Genomic DNA, 18,400 nt, shown 5'->3' on the forward strand with positions numbered 1-18,400 from the left:
TAATTGAACCACTTAGTGCAAAGGGAAGGGTGTTAAAGCTGAGGTTTCACCGCTTGCTTAACAACAAACACCAAAGAGACTCTGTAGCATTAAGATGTAAGCAGAGGTCGACATATAGGAAATATCCTGAGGTTGAAATGTAGCGTTACTTCACAATACTTGATCTTCATACTGCATTACTGGGAGTTACAAGCTAATGTCAGGTCAGTTAGGAGGTTTACTCAATACTATTAGTATTAATGGTATTTGTCTGTGCTACAATTAAAAAGGCAAAAAATGTGATTAAGATCTTGCACATGCACAGAATCAATAGGATTCCACAGCACTACACTGCATCTACACATGATGTGTTGCCTTGTGCAGTATGAGGCAAGTCTGCCAAATGAGGAAATGCATGCTGGGGTCCAATGAACACGTGCCTGAATAAATCACATTTTGATTAGATAATCTAGATCTGTTCCTCAGAGTTAATGTAAATAGGTTTGTGGATATTTCAATCACACTGTGGAATATAAATGGCATTAAAAAAAATGAATGTAATGCCTTAATCGCAGTATAATAAAAGTTTTCAAGTGTTCACTCATGACGTTTCAAATTTATGTGTAATCCTTTAAAGTAGTGAAATGTCACTTCAAAAATTGTCAGGGTGTCAGAATGTATCACCTACACATTCATTACACTTTAATACTATGAAAGATGAATCCAAAATAATCAATAAATGAGGTGAAGCTGCGTATGAATTAGTGCATCCTCAAACCTGTGGGTAGGGAATTGTGTCTGATTATGGGCTGCACGTCTGTCTCAAACCAGTTCCGCTGCATTTCCTCTTGTAGGTAGAAGTACATGTGGGACTTTCTGACATGGCTGCTAACATTATTTTGTCAATATCTTACTGCCTCACAGCAACAGTGATAACCTTACCATCCAGTGGGTTCTCTTCCTTCATGCCCTCCAGCGGTCTGGCTAGGGGGCCATATTGAGCGGTATCCAGTGTTTCTCCAATGCACCACACAATCAAATCTATTGGCCAGTCTCACACACAGCTTCCTCCCCAGCGGATCTTAATGTCTCATTGCGCTGGAGTAACCAGTTACAAGTTACCAGTCCTGCAGCCCACAGGCTCTTTCCACAGCTCCACCCTACTAACGCCACTTGTTCTCACATACAGGAACCCCCTCCCCTACACCACATCCACAACTCCCCTTAGACCCAACCCCCAATGTGAATGCTAATGACCCACCCGACCACACTGTCACATTTAAGAAGCTTTTCACATTCAAATGCCCTGGAGAACATGGAGAGATAACTACAAGAATGCAATCAGACCAAGAAGACTGAGACAAGATCATCCATCAAGGGAGAATTCAGGCAAACTGGAAAGGCTGTCACACCGGGAAAGACTGGCAAGCATAGAAATATGAAGGCACGTGTAACCTGTGGAGATCATCAAAGGCAGACTCAGCCATCTCTCAGTTTACTTTACACTAATGCCATAAGAGTCCGCCGCCATATGTCACCGTGTCAAAAGCACGGCTTAGGAAGGTCGTGGCTGAGGTGTTGTAAGTGGATACGGACTTCCATGCACATTCACATCAATATGCTTGACAGTTCACGAAGACAACTGGTGGAGAGTAAACTCGCTCAAAACTTGTTAAAAGAAACATTAATCAAAGGTTTTTTCGTGAACATGCAGTCCAACAGGAAGGAAAATGTTCCAGACATCCATGAAATTGTTATGCAATGGAACAAGTGTTTTGTTTTCTAAGGAGAAACCTTAGCATCTCCTCCACACCAACAATGTCAAAAGATGGCTTTGTTGACATATTTTCAGTCCTAGAGGCATAACCTTGCCTGTCAATACTAATAGAAAATCAAACCAGGGCCGTGGAGGAAAGGGGGTTGGGGCGACCATATGTCACCCTTGACCTCAGCACCTTCCTCCCATGTGTCGAAGATGAACAGCATAATCAACCTTGTTGCCTTTAACCTTGAAGTCAGTTGGAGCCAGGGTAGTGCCGTGGCTCCGCTGCTTATCAGTTGTCATGCGGCGCAAGACGCTATGCGAGACTCAACCCAAGGTTGGGGACCAATCGTCTCCACAAGAGACGGGATGTGTGGAGTGCAACACAGCAGACATTTTTGCGAATGATAATCCAGCTAACTTACTCTGACAGCTTCTGTTAAACAACACGTGAACGATGTCAATAACACTTTCCTTAACTTGCCTCTCTGGATTTGTCTGGTTATAGTGCATTTAATTGATTTCTTGAATACTGATCCCTTTAAAAAAAAGAAGAAAATAAAGTTAATAGTAGAGGAGGAAAACTGCAACTTCAATAAACAGAAGAGTGCAGCCTTAGATCTATGTCACAGTGCACACCAGTTGCAGGGTTTTTCATCAATGTTTTTACAGATTTTAGTATAAATGATGGTTATAAATAAAGATATTATTATAGGATAGGAAGGAGCATGGTTACTGTCCCTCACATGGACCTGAAACCAATATAAAGTCTGAAGCATGGTAGAAAGCACCCCTTACCCAGAAATAGACCTTCACTGCCAACACGAACAAGGGGGAAAAGTCCTGTGAAGTTGTGAAGTTTTTATTGTTTTTTTCCGTTTTGTTTTCAGTCTCAGTTTTTGCCTGTAAATCAACACATAAGCCACTATGTTAATGTTCCTGATTTATTAGGTTAAAAAATAATGTCATATATGTGACGTTGACTGCCAGAATGAACGCCATAGCTCTTGGTAAAAGACTACTAAACAAATAATTTAATAATCTGATTACAAGGCATAGAATGTAAAGAAATGATGAGTGATCCTCTGTGGTCATTCAATCATGTACTTATGCATTTCTTTAAAGCTGGACTATTTGGAATGTGTTATTACCTTTGCCTTGTTCTCAAACTTCATTCTATTCTGTTTTCACTTATCTATGGTACACGTGTTTACAAAATTGAATGTGTTAATGTGTGTAATATACTTCTGTGTATACCTGGAGGCTGTTACAGTACATATTACATCTATAATTGAAACAACAATGTTGAATGAAAGCAAATACAAATGAGCAAACACAAATTGTCGTTCACCGTAAAATGTTGGATGAAAATGTAATTGTTCAACGTGAAGTCGGCTTTAGGCAGCTTCTTGTGCTGCCACCTCACAAGCAGAGTGCTTTTACCCAAAGTTGTTAGCTGAAATGCTAATTTAATTCAATGTCACCCTGAATGAGCTTTCCTCTGGAGTTGTTTTCTGCATTTCCCTAAACATTAGAGTAACAAAGGGCATTGCTTTTGTTTGAGCTCCCCTCCCCCAAACACCCAGTCAGATATGCCAAACCCCTCCACTTCACACAAAGGGCTTAAAAAAATAGAAATAGGTCACATTACTCTTGTTCTCCTCTAAATGTACAGACAAACAATTTGATCCCTCAAAGTGTGTACCATCATGTTACTGTTTAATAGCTATCAAAGAGCTACAGTAAGTGTTAAAACACGCTGTTGCTGTGGTGTAAGGATGAATGAAATGTGATTCGCAATAACCTTAAACCGTATCAAACCTCTCTACTTTCTAGATTCTAACTGTCCTTTAAATAGATGTTTGATATCTGATCTAAAAGAATGTACGCCTTTACAACAGAGATTTCCTGAGCAAAGTTAATGTGTGTTTCAAGATCTTCCAACCCAATCCTCCCTCAAGACACTGTAACTTCATTTGCATACATGCTATAATCTGGTTGTTTGCCTGTACCGTGATAAAGGCAAGTGCAGTATTAGTAAGTATACTTGGACTGCATTAATAAGATTCTGCCACTAACCCAGAAGCATTGTGTAATCCGAGAAGAGAGCTCAACCATTGTCTTGCTCAGATTATAGCTTTAACATGCCTGAGTTAATCGATTACAACATCACTATCTGTGTCTGCTACTCAGAGTTACCACATGTTTAAGATGATTGCAGTCTAATTATGTTGTTTGCCACGTATTGCGTATAAATGAAGTCTTCTATGTAAACATACTGTACCTACCAAAAGACAATTGCATCATTCTACATATTCATCATCAATGTAGTTGCAAGTGAAGAGATCCAACATTTGACCTGAATAAGACAGCATGAGGTCGGTTGAGAGCTACAACTTCATCAGGGAGTGTATCATGCTGCATCAAGGTCTATGTGAATGGGTTTGGAATACAGAACATTACAATATCATGCACCTATATGGATCTTTTTACACTTGCTATTGTTTTTGAAGATATCTGTTACATTATCAAAAACTTAACCCTTAAATTATTAACTGTCACCACAGTAAATACAAGTTAAAAAAAAGGACTAACTTATACAGGCTGATACACATTTAACACGTGTAAACATGTGGCTCGTAAATGTTAACTGGCCTTGTTTTGATTCATTATGAAGTAAGACAATTCCTATTTATTCATCTTTTGCAAATCCAAATCATTTTCCAAGACCTACTCAGTTAGCATATTGACTCAATGCCTTGACAGTCAATAAAGGCAAACATGTCAAATAAAAATTGCAGTAGATGTCTGTCATTCTCAGGGTATACATGATGTAATGCAGAACCACAGAAGGAGGCCAGTCTTCCCACTGAGGAAATGCATGCAGCAGCACGTAACAATCCCATAATCCAGGTCTGATACTGGAAGAAAGCATAATTTGTGCCGATTTCAATTGCATTACGGTGAGCACATGTTTGAAAATATTGATTTATTGCCTTAATAGCAGTATGATCAACATTGCAGTGTGTGTGTGTGCTGCGTGTCCTGCTGTCTGCTGTTTTTGATGCGTCACAGAGGTTTTGATGGGTCTATCTGAAAGAGCTGAATCTGGCTAGATGGGAGCTGACCTCAGCTTCTGAGGCTGTGTCCACTCCGGCAAATTAGATTTACAATGATCCGTGTTACATTCCCCGGATGCATTTGCTTTTTGGGCGGCCTGATGAGAGGCAGATCAATAGAGCTGTTCTCTCTGTGAACTTCCAAAGGGCATATAAAACTGAGCTGGGCCCGGCCACCATCTTGAGGTTTATAGCCATTAACACAACCCTCCTCGGGAGCTGTTCGTCATACTTTTAATTGTTTTAACGAGGAAAATGTACCAATTTCACCTATTAACCCCTTTTCCACACATCTAAGTCTACACTGTGCTGAGTGGAAGCTTCTCTGTATCCATCTGCTCCATCAGTCCAAGGGAGAAAACCCTATTAATTATTTACTAATGTAATTCTAGTTAACAGGTAATAGCACTCAGGCTTTGTTTGGACAGCTATGACTTTTATAATATCACTTACATGGACACTTACATTTCCTGCAATACAACACAGACGTACAGGAAACATTCACACTTAGGTTCACTTCCTGTTAGGATCGCTGTACTCCCTCCAAGTGATGTCATTCTGTTTAGAATATATTGATCTGACTGACCCAAACACTGACTCTTCAGTTTTGAACAAAATGGATTCTCTACAAAAACACATCAGGACGTGTGTACGTGTGAACTGAAACATGTAATATCAGCTTCTCGCCAGTAGAGGGTGCAGCGGAGCTTTTTGTTAGTGGATCTATCCTTGTTTGCAGATAGAGTAAGTATGAATGAGCAGCATCCATGTCTTCATAATAAGTAAGTAAGAAAGAAATTATAACATAGTATATATATAATATATAAGTAGTATTTACAGAATGAGCGGATGACATCATTGCCCAAACTCGTTCCGTTCACGGAAAGTGAAACACAGTCTAAATCAACTATCTTACAATAAACTACTGAATGAAGTCGTTTTGGTGGAAGTGGAATCACTTTTTAGCATTTGATCATTTCCATTGATGCGAGGCAAATATTTACATTCTATTTTGTTTACCGACTATGTTGAAGCTGACAATGACGTTATAACGCCAAGCGGTGCTGCGCGGGGTTGGATCGAAAACTTTGCGCTCTATGTCAGGACGTGAACAAACATTTAATTGATCTGTGATTGGTTCTGGATTAAATCCTTACTGGTCAGACTCGGGCCGCACTCTTTGCTTCTTCCTCATTTGCACTTGTCAAACCTCTGCATGTCTCACGGAGACAGCAGAGACATCAGGGACACAGACCACCTCTCTGGAAGGGCTCCAGCTCTAAAGCAGAGAATTAACGTTTCCTTTGTTGATTTGACTTCCATTTGTCCGCGCGCCACAGGAAGCAGTATAAAGGTCTCAGCACACTGACACAGCGTCACACGTCAGGGCGTCAGTCGGTCAGCGGCCGGAGCAGACCGGTTTAACCGCTCTGCGTCCACCCCGGAGTTTCTGCTATCAGGTCTCTTACTTGGCAGCATTAACGGGGTGTTAAGGTGTGTTTGTTGTTGCTTTGTCTTGTGCACACAAAGGCAACAAACTAAGTGGCCTGTAACTGCTGCTGAGACAAACCAATCAATAAGTGTACATTACTGCTCTATGGTTGGAGGCACTTTTTATTAGCTGCTCTTTGTTTTGCTGTGATGTAATTGTTCAACTTTGTTAAGTGACATTATTTAGTTATTGTTAGCCTTATATAATAACAATTATAATATCCACAGACATCTGTATAAACACACACACATACATATATTTCAATATACTTCAGTAAACTTTGAAATTGTATTACTATTAATTAGATTTCAAGCTGGAAAATATATATACACTGTATATATTTATATATTTCAGACTGAAATCTAATTCTGTTCTACTTCTCCAGGCATACAAAGAGAGCCCTTGTTCATTTGTGACTCCAGTCGACATTGAGTTAAAGTCATGCTATTCAAATCCACACCCTTGTTAATTACCAACTCCTTTTTGTATTTATGATTTTAATAATGTTTAGATGTAGGCGTGGTAACGATATTCAAATTTGACCATTTTGTGTATTTGGTTTCATTTTACCGTCAAATGAATAGGACACAGTAGAACCAGCATAATTGATTTCACAAGATTAATTAATGAACAAAAGGGAATGAATAAAAACATTGTTGTGTTGTTAAAAATAATTTTGAACAATTTGCAATCAACAACATTTAAGGAAATGATCAATTTCCCTGAATTGACCATTGAGTCAGCATTTTGGGGAGGTCAAAGTTTAAACCATGCAACTGTGAGAAGACTAAAGAACAATCTATACTCTGAGTGTCTGCTTAACCACAACGGACCACTGGGGTCTGCGTCACGTCAATTTCATCAACTGGTGACATTGGTCAATGTCCATGCAGACTGTACTCATCTGTTAAGTGTAGTAAGCACGACACACATCAGAATGTGACACACTGCAAAGACATTGAATTTATTCATTGACAAACACGTCGATCAATGATTCAAAATATATGTGTACAGACCTTTTCATTTACTGGTAGTACCTCAAAGTGCTTTGCAAAAGAGACTTTGATTAATGGGATTCCACAATTCCCTTTATATGTATATATATATATATATATATATATATATATATATATATATATATATATACTGTAAATTACTCTTTACTTAATAAGAGTACAAAGAAAGTCCACCAGGTGAGGAAAGGCGCCTACATATCTCTGAATAAATCAACTTACAACCACATCATCTACAGTGGGTCTGTTACTCACAATGGATGCAATCATCATTAAAGTGGAAAAGGCTCAAACTTACAAGAGAGTTACAACTTCTGTCAGATGCAGACCCTCAGTTAGTCGGTGGAAAGAGGTTTCCTCCTCCTTCTGAATCAGGCGTGTTAATCTTAGGTTGTTTTATAGTGGCTTCAATCTGACTAATGTTTACAGGATGTTTGGAATTGTTTTTCGCATTCATCTGCATATAGTCAAACTTTAAATGTGCATAATAACATACTGACTATGCAAGTGTTTCAGAAAGTAACCTGATATTAAGAATCATTTGAAACCGAATGTTTAAAATCTTATCTCCTTCCATTATGCTGAAATAAAGCCCTAAGAGAAAACAGACATGACATGAGGCTCAAATTAGAGTATTTAAAGTTACCACCGCCCTATTGCATTACTGCTGCAAAATAAGCTTTGCCTCAGCTTTCACATGATACAACATTACTAATCTAAGTTCCAAATCAGTTCCACCTCATTATTTTATTGAAAAATATTCACCATTTAGTTAACACACACATCTCCTTGTATCACGCTTATGTCTCCCGTTTCTCCACCAGGTGGTGCCGTCATACTAACTTGGAGCCCTGTGCTTTCTGTCCCCAGACAAAGACGGCAGCATGAAGTGACTTGTTCACTGCCAAATAACAACACGCTGAAGTGAGTGCGAACTGAGATGAAGATGTTACAACACAAAGATGTGGGCCAGCAGCTTTAACGATGGCAGCAGGAGGGATTTCAATTGGCTTAATTGATTTCTGCTAAACCACTTAAAATCATACTTTATTTGTTTGGTTTCTATGAACATTTATTTCTCCTCCACTGGCCAAGCTACGTATTATGTTCAACTACACCTCCCACCAGGGCAAAGTATGCTTTTCTTAAATCCTTCTATATATCAATGTTTCTGCAAATTGAATATCAAAACCTTTCCATAACTACGCAGAGCCCTACTAATAACCTCTACTATCAGACTTCAGAGGCACCGACACGAGGCCTTCACTTGCAGCAGCTGGGGGAAGCCTTCGACTGCCGGGAGCCAAAAACGCTCAAAGCCTCTGCTATGTCTCTCACTCCCTTCAATTTGAATGTTCAGTTAATATGGCTATTGTGCACAACCTTGGAGCCCAGCTAACTTCTCCGTTCAAAATAATACTTTATTCTATTTTTAATCCTTCAGAGAGGAGTTGAAATTATTAGCTGGCAAATATTACAATTGTCAAGCATCACCTGAATGATTGCACTTATTAGGGACAAAAATAAATATGTCAAGTGATATGAACCTGCACAGAAAAGACTAAACTGATCTTCTCACAGCCGTCGCACAACCATAGATGGGATACAAATCTGATTGAGGACAACATGGAACACAAAAACTGATTGAAGGACAAATGGGATCAAAAACATGACAACCTACGTGGAGGCAATAAATGTTCATTCTAAAATGAAAAGCTATAAAGAAACATTTGAGTGAGAAATTGTCAAACCAAACAAAAATGTCATGTCTTAGTTCAGTTGGTCACACAGACTCAATGGAAATCACTCAACACCTGAAGTCTTCTGGTGGACCACTTGCATTCAGACCACAAGAAAGTACCTCAGATGGTACATGAACCACAGTCTGAGAACCACTGTGTAAGTCATACGTGCTTTTGTTTGAGCTAAACTGAATACAACCGACGGCCATCTTTATATTTTCATAAAGCTGAATATTTAATACAACACACTAGATCATGTTAATAATCTGTGGACGCGGGGGACACATGATGGCACCAGCGCACAAAAATAGTGCATTATAAGTTGAATCTCTGTCGTGTCTTACTGCCATGTCGGTAATGACAGGTTGGGCTGACAGCAGGTGTCTGCTAGGCCTCCTTCAGAAAGCCTGAGTAGGACTGGAGCCTGTCAAATTACAGTGGGATTCCACCTTACCTCCCACACCCTTTCCTCCGTCTGTCTGTTGTTTGATTGCACAACCGCTCCTCCTTTAACTATGTTTTGTCTGTCATGTTAAACTTTAACAACTTTGCTTCCTCTTTTCCCGATTTTGTTGTGGTGACAAAACAGAAGTCTGCTATTAGAGCTTGAATCAGGCCTAAATTTCCATTTGATGCCAAAACTGTCAACCAAGATTGATTCCTGGCCCGTCACATAACAGAATGTTTTCATTCCCAACCTGACACGAACCTGAGGAATTTGGTTTCTGGTCCGGCCCAGTCTGACACAGAGCTTTTCCCATTCAAACCCAGCTGCAATGATGTCCTCCATCGTTAACTGAACTGAAAATCCTCTCTGCTTCAACCAAGAACACACAGATGCTGCTCATCACTGTATGTTTACACCTTAATACAGTGTTTTTCAACCTTTTTTGAAAAATTCGTGAGTCACACCACCAACCACTTTTGTTGAGGGGGGGAAGAGGGGGGTGCGCCTCGAAATCTGCGCTGCGATTGAACACAACACCTTTGTTGACGGGGGGAGGGGTCGGATCACCGGATCGGCTTGCGGACTAATTAAGTGAACTTGAATAATTTCCCACGGCACACCTGACGATCTCTCACGGCACAGCGGTTGAAAAACACTGCCTTTATGTGTAGGTTGTGTATTATAGGTTGTGGACACGGGCAGTAGCCGACAGATCCGCGTCCATGATTTTCTGCTATACTCGGCACATGAGTATAGACTGAGCTTAGGCTTATCATTGGTTTGATTGCCTGGTGCGCCGAGTCTAGCAGACCATCGTTGTCGAGTGGACATGGAAAGTATCGTTTGGCCTTTAACATGATGTGTGGCGTAATCAGAGTATGGGGTGAGTCTGCCCATTGAGAATAACACATGTAAAGGTGGCATTCTTTAAGACGTTCACATGCCTGGATGAATCTATTTACAATCGTATAATGTAGCTGAGGCCTTAACTTAACTCAGCGGGCTCATGACGTGTGTATTTTAGTAATGATGTCCCGTTCCAGCCCGACGTGATCCGAACACTTGAGTACCCCCAAGTTTGGACTGCTCAATGAACCTCACTGCCATTCACATGCTCCCTCATTCCTTGAAGAAATGTTAGACTGTCTGTCCATGTATGTCTGCCACAACATTTTTTTTTGTTTATCTAAAGATTTGAAGGTAAACATTCAAGAGACGCAACATTTTGTGACCTAAGAAAGACTTTATTGAAAACCCAAGAGATTGCCAGTGATCGTCTCCCACCTTTTCAGAATCCCACTTCATCTGCTTATGCTGAATTTCAAGGTATATGTTTTGACTTTCCATTCACATTGATAAAGGATTGTGATTCTCATCAGAGGCCACTTTCTATTGCAGTTAATAATAGAGGTCTCTTCAGTATCGCGTCTTCAGCCCTTCCCCTCTCACATCCCTCACTTGTGCTTTGTCCATATCTAGCTCATCCCCGTTTCCCTCTCATCCTACACCCCCCTTACACTCCCATCCCTACCCCCTCTCCATCGCACACTATCTCTTAACACCCCCCACACTCTTGCTGCTCTCGCCTCCTTTTCTGTCCAGTCCTCCTATTCTTGCTCCAGAACTGTCAGATGGCATTAGCTCCTTTCACGCTCATGGCCTGTAGGAATAACAGCCGTGAACCTCGCCGAACAGCGCCATTCTCCTGCTCCAGTTAGTTCCCCGCTCAGCATGGGCTGTTGTGCAAATACCAATGTTATTCACGTCGTGCCCCTTCACTTACACAACATCCCCTGCTAAAGGGCAAAGTTAGGCGGATGAAAATCTCAGTGGAGAAGGACAAAGCGCTGAGTTAAAGATGTGCATGTATTGTATAACAAGGTCATGTTTGCTCATAATTATTAGCTTGCCCCCCTCCTCTGACTCAAGGATTGACCGACAGCTCCGCTAAGATCTGGCACACAGGGATAAAAAAAAAAAAGGATCCACTTCTTATCTACTTATGGAGCCACAAGCCTGAAAAAAAACTGTTAAATCTATCGCGCTCAGCTCATTTCCCATGGAGTTTTAGCTGCAGGGAAAATTGTGCTTGGTATTAAAAGCCTACTGTGACCAATAAGCTGTAAAATCTGCAAAAGTTTTTCCTGGGTGGAGAAACAGTGTAAATGATGATATGACATGCATACATGTAACAGATGCTTTGTACAGGCTGCTACCTTTCACGCCATGGTCTGTCTGATGATAATTCAGCAACTTCTTCGTATGCCACATATGAATAAGCAGCGTTATTAGAAAAGATAAATCTCTATGATGTCATAACCTGTAGATTTGTGCTTCTCCCCTTAGTTTAAACACTAACATTACATTACAACAGGATACAGTCAAACATTAATTAAATATGGTTGTTGAACAGGAAACGATCCGCTTTGCTTCACCTTCAGGACACAATCAGTACATTTACACGCACACTCTGCTCCCATGGTGCGTTCACTGTACGCTGGGGGAGGAGATGCATGTTGGAATTTAAATGCTTGAGTAAATCTAGGTCTGTTACTTCGAGCACACCAATGTCCATTTATGATCATTGTGCAATGTTCAACATATTGTTAATCTGAAAGCATTAAAGCTTATATCCAATATTATGTGGCTATCAACACTAAAGATTATTCCAAAATGTGTTATTATTTCACTGGTTCCTTAACTCCATATTTGGGCAAAGCCTTGTTTCTGTAGTTTTATGTAGAAGCCGTAAACACATCAGTCTGTCAGGTTCTATTTATTTACATACTTACGTACATGTGTATATTCTAGTGCTATCACTGGTTACACACACATTTTGATATTGCTACTTCCATCTAAATACAGGTTTGAGCACATTGATGGCTGAGACTGGAAGAGAATCAAAATTGCGGGTGATGCAATTACCAGTTTGACAACTAAGTACAGATAGACTAATACAAATATGAAGAGAGCGTAATTTCTCATCACTCACTCCTTGTCAAACCCAGCGTGGGATGAAGGCTTAGAGGCTAATAATCAAAGCAGATTAGCAAGGCCTCTGATAGATGCTACGTGAGCCTGCTAATCATCTAAGTGATAACCGTGAACCGTCCAATCAGTCAGAAACGAGCAGTGTGTTTCAAATTATAAATCTGATGAAATGATCTCAGTATCAGAGACCCATTAAAGTGGCCGACTTAGACTTCCATTTTCCTCCTGTAACCCGTGTTGCAGTAATTCCTCCGTGTTAATACAGCATGTGGAAGACGATGCATATTAAGTGAGGCAGGGGAAGGGTGGGTGGGTGGAAACGCTGGAGCTTCAGAGCTTCGGTGTGACTGTGATCTCCGGCCTGCCTGCCCTGTGATTTAGCCTTGAAATGACAGTCTTGCCCCTCATTGGGCAATGGGTGGAGAGTTAATGACATACTGTGTGGGCTAACGTGACTATTAGCCCACTCTCAGGCAGCAGGAACTGACAGGAACACAATTCTGTCATTACACCCCGGGAAGACCTCTAATCAGGCAGGCAGGGACACCAGGAGAGGCCGGCCTGACTGGTTTTGGTGTAAGACAATGGGGTAACGGACTTACTTCGTCCAAACTAAACCCCGTTGGTAATTCCAGGTACATGATCTGTGGGCCATAAAGTAAGTGTGGTCGTACATGTTGGGGGGAAGGGAATTGCCACAAGCACTAATTGCTATGGTTTGTTTTAATGTAATTGTACTTCTAACGCTGCCATGCACTTGTGAAGAAGTCAGACAATGCTCAGAAATACAGTGTGTTTTGCCTGAAGGTCATATTTGTGTCAAAAACGATAATACAGTAGATGTGCTGTTGGGTATATCTATATAATTTCACCATATATCTGACAATGTCCTTATGCTGTAAACCCACACTTCTTATACTCTGATTAAACCCTATACTGATAATTATTTGGAAACAACGCTGAACCAGGCTCGACGAGGAAGATTCCTTCCTGCATTAGGTAGTGTGCAGGAATGAGGAGAGCTCCACGACACAGTCTGCAATATTGTGTTTACCTTACATTACCATCTGTGCATGCAAATACAAACCTGTCTTTGAACTGAATTGTGATTATTATATTGTGTCTTCTTTGCCTGAAAAGCACAATTTACTGATACCACAATTTAATAAAGTGAGAGCAGTAGTAAGTAGGATTGGTGTACATACACTCACTGGCCACTTAATTGCTTAAGAGCGAAGGATTCTTTGGGAAATAAGATCGCCACTGACCAATAAACGGTCAAATCGATGTTGTCGCATGAGTGTATTATGCTGTGATCAAATGTGATTTTCAGGCATTCAGACGTGTTTTCCAGCCCATATGAGAGAGTTACAGCTCCCACCTGGAGAATGCCACACAGGAATATAAAGTGGACTGAAGTCCCAAATCTGGAATCGCTGACAGTCCTCTGTTGGGGGGAAACAAGGACCCATGCATGGAAGTCACCTGGGAGGTGTTTAAGGCCTGGGGTAAGTCTGTAGTCTGACGCAGTGAACAATTTTTGGCATTAACTCTGACTTACACACACTTATCTCAACTCTGAATGTGGTCCTGTGAACCATTTTCTTGATTTAACCAGCCATAAGCAGCATTATACAACATGAGATAAACGTGTGCTCGCCTTCCAGTGTGGAACGGAAACAAGCAGCACAAACAGTATCGTTGGTCCTGGTGGCACTTGTAATGGCTGTCAATCTATTTCAGATTTAAAGATCATTTCTACAGCTCCACATTACAGGATGTAATATGAAGCATTTCTCAACTTACCTAGATGACTTTCATTCATTGCATCTGTAAAAAAAAAAAAACACAACTGTTATCAATATCAATTGATAATATATCAGGAGATCAATATCAGGGGAGCTGGAATGTCAGGACATTTTTAAGCAGTGAGGCGCTAGTTGACTTCACTGGGAATGTTATGTCTATGCTCTATGCTGGGACACTTGGCCAGGCATGCTGGGACCTGTAGAGTTGGAGCAAACAGGTACGCATACTGAACCCAGTGCTGTGTTGTACCAGGGTGAAGGCGCCGACTGTCTGATAGCAGCAACTCAACATGAGAAAATCTGAAGTGTTAAATACCTGTCGACAAGTCGAGAGTTGCTTTACAAGTTAATGAACTATCCTATTTGGCACTTTTACTACTACTACTCTTGGGAATTTTGTTTAAAGAAAGCAGAAAGTTATCTTCAGCCTCTACACATTAAAGCAGTGGCCCTTAATCCCAACCATTCAGTACCACAGCTCTTTCCCTGCTCTTCCCACAGCCAATTAGATAATTCAGGAATGTTTAGCCAATCAGGATCTAGGAGTCACCAAGTGAACACACCTGATTAGCCTAAGCAGGTGCGTGTAGAGGGGTGAGAGATAGTTCACTTTGTACATCTGGGATTCATCCGATACACCTGTGAGGGAGGTGGAAGTTGGTGCAAACCCACACAACGGGGGTTTCACAGCGACTGGCCAATGACTTCATTTCTCTCTGAAACTATCTATTTCAGAAGTGATCTCACTATGTGTGAGCTGTGGCAAGTACAAAAACAGAAGATACAGAATTACCGTAAATGTTCCCCTCTCCAAAACTGAACATTTGGTTGATGTTCCCGGTTTATATGATTGATCACTTTCAGATTACAGATTATTGCCACTTGAAAAAGATCTTTCAAAAAAAGTCTCTCTTTATTTGGGTATCAAAATGGTTAGATTCATAACCAATAATAAGGCTGAGTTACAACAGTTTTCAATATTTCCAGGTATTTACGTCTGGAATTGAATTTTCTACAAGGCCTATCCGCTTGTGCTTCTTTTATTCAGTTAAGATGGGCTGTGATAGGCAAGCAAACAAAACCATTGTGAGGGTTGTAGCCAATAATGCGCCTTTTTTAACATGTCGGTGTTGCTGCCCTGGAGGCAGGCAGACGCAGAGAAAAGTGAGTAGAGGATTTCCCCTAAACCTGTGTATGTGCTATGTGAAACCAATGACATATTACAATGTTCACAGTTGATAACCACTGAAATGATGTTTGTTTTGCACAGTCATAGGAGTGAGGGGAAGTGAGTAGATGTCTACTTTCTGCTTTAGTTTGCACTGGATAAGGTTCTGCTCACCATTCACTGTGCACTAACTGAACACAGTGTGCATGTTTGACAGTACATTATAGATGAAACAAGGATAACTTACACAATATTAATTATTACTATTTTAGCTCTGTTGTAGTTCTAAACTGTCAAATAAAAAACAAAAACTCTGAATTATACTTTTGTACAGACCGACATAATAAATAAGTATTTGAACAAATAACCAGTTCAGGCTAGTCCTAACAAAAGTCACACACTATACTTAAACAATAGGGAGACCCCATTCCATATTTGTACAGCAGGAACAACACCATACAATTGTGAAAATTCCTGTAAAAATAACATGCAGTTCAATATAACCCATCCAAAAGAACTAAGCACATAACCATTAGTAAACCAAGACATCCTTAAGTCAATTATGGCAGACTGTGCATAGATACTGTCTGTAAAATGGTTAATATATAAACCATAAAAAAAGCTGCACATAACAACCCACACTGACTTATCAGATTAACGTAAAAGCTGCACATCCTCTGCTTTCCTCATCAGCAGCTTAATAAAAATGCTCCTGACATCCCCACACTCAGTGCCGAGAGCAACAGCCTTACATGGCAGAAAACGGTGATATCACCCCAACAACAGCTAAACAAAATAGGACACAGCTGTTTGCCTCTTTAGGCTACAAATTAGACTCAATATGTCACACAACATCAAATCACAGGAAGGACTTATGGAAATCAGCAGTGAGACGTCTCTGTTGGACTTAGGGATACTGTCCATCTTGGATCTCTTTCGGTTATCTTACTATCTTTGTTGTGAACAGCCGTACAGGGCTTATACTAATTTGCACAAGATAAGAAAGGAGCAATAAAGAGGGTACTGAGAGGAATGGATGAATTATGGAGGAATTTAAATAATAAATAGACCCACTTTTTACCGAGATGAAGGAGCCACGGAATGGGGGGAATACTGAAGGAGGTGGCACAACTCTTTGTGGAAGCCATAGGCTGTCTAAAGAAATACTTATTACTGGGGCATGTCAATTATACCAAATTCTATCAATTATCACTTCAAATCAAAGCATCAGATGAATTATTATGTTGGGGCTCCTGTAAATGTGGGCTGTAGTTCCACTAGAACAAGAAAACTGAAGAATGGAGCAAACACCTGGGAGGAATCAGTACGCATGTATGTATCATGTAAGTTGTCCTCAAGAGAAACATGTAATTTAGCATGAAAACTTAAACCACTCTCAGACATAACTAGAGGTAGTTTAAGTAAATTTTGTGAACAAAGCATGGTTAATAATGATAAATAAAGCTATTATCCTTAAAGACATATAGAATAGCAGTTCATAGCACATTAGGTTGGGTAATGTCAATTACTGTAGCACATTATGTAAACCATAATAATAACAAAACCATAATAGCTAGAGAATGCATTATCAATCTCCATAGTCTTTTTTGTCTCTCGTTAAAGATTTAACCCAAGTTTAAGCCCAGTAAGAGCAAAAAGGTCTTTCAGTTTATGTTGAGGTGGAATTAAGGGCTGTGCCTTCATGAATATTCAGTTCCTCTAGCCAAGGCTCACATACTAAAAGAAGATTATTCTAAGGTACAATGTAAAGATAAAAGAAATGTACCTCCATACATTAAGTGCTGTTTCCCAGACCTCAATTTAAAGTCTAATCTAAAAAATACCCCAGTAATGCTCAGTGGGATGAATCTCCCAAAAGGGATACCGTCCCAGATGCCGACATTTACACTTGTTATTGAAATTATCAATACAAAGTGGAGATGCTCCTCTAGTTTGAGGAGACAAGTCCCTAGAAAAGCAATGATCAGTAGCCACAAGAGTATGGATGGTAGAAGGGACGAAACAAAACATCTCTTCCTCATCTTTTTGTTCTTTGGAGTTGTGTAGTGTGTACATATTAGGACATATTGTTGTGTAATTTGAGCAATTGAGTGATTCTCTGTAGTTCTCTGATTCTTGTGTTGCCTGAACATACCATTGCGTTCTCACTGATGAATGATTGATTTTCCAGGCAAATTGTCATGTCCTGACTGAAAGATAACCAGAATTGATACCATTCACTGCACATTTTCCACAAAAAGTTGTTTAAAGTAGCCGTGTGTAAGAAGTAGTAGGTACAGTATGTAAAGCTTGTAAATGTAAGGGTAGTCATTGTTCTGCCTGTTGAATTGTTGCTGTTCAATATTCAATATATATATATATATATATATATATATATATATATATATATATATATATATATATATATATATATATATGGACTGACTTCATCCAAACTAAACCCCGTTGTTGGAAATTCCAGGTACATGATCTGTTATCTTGTATATATATATATATATAGGTTTTAATTTTTTGGGTATTGTACACCAAGACATGGGTGTTAAAGAAGAAACAGAGACAGTAGACCAACTGTAGGTGCAGTATATGTACAGTATGTGTCTCAACATGCCCAGAATGCCCAGATACCTTGAGCAGGCTAAACATTGTTTGTGTTTGGTCTGGGGTTGCAACAGGATCTGAGGCCCAGGCCAGAGATGTCAATCCTCAGCCGGGTCCCCCCAGAGATGTACCCCCATCCAGCACGTCTCCAGGCACGCAGGACCCAGGGGGGAACTGAAAGGGGGAGGGGGGACTTCAGTGACTTTCCGGTTCACCCTAGTAGTACCCCTGCCAACTCTGTCCTGACAACCAACCCCTG

Source organism: Genypterus blacodes, unplaced genomic scaffold (assembly GCF_046128005.1).
Source record: "Genypterus blacodes isolate CSIRO-AG114 ecotype Tasmania unplaced genomic scaffold, CSIRO-AGI_Gbla_v1 ptg000045l_1, whole genome shotgun sequence".
Classification (NCBI taxonomy): Eukaryota; Metazoa; Chordata; class Actinopteri; order Ophidiiformes; family Ophidiidae; genus Genypterus; species Genypterus blacodes.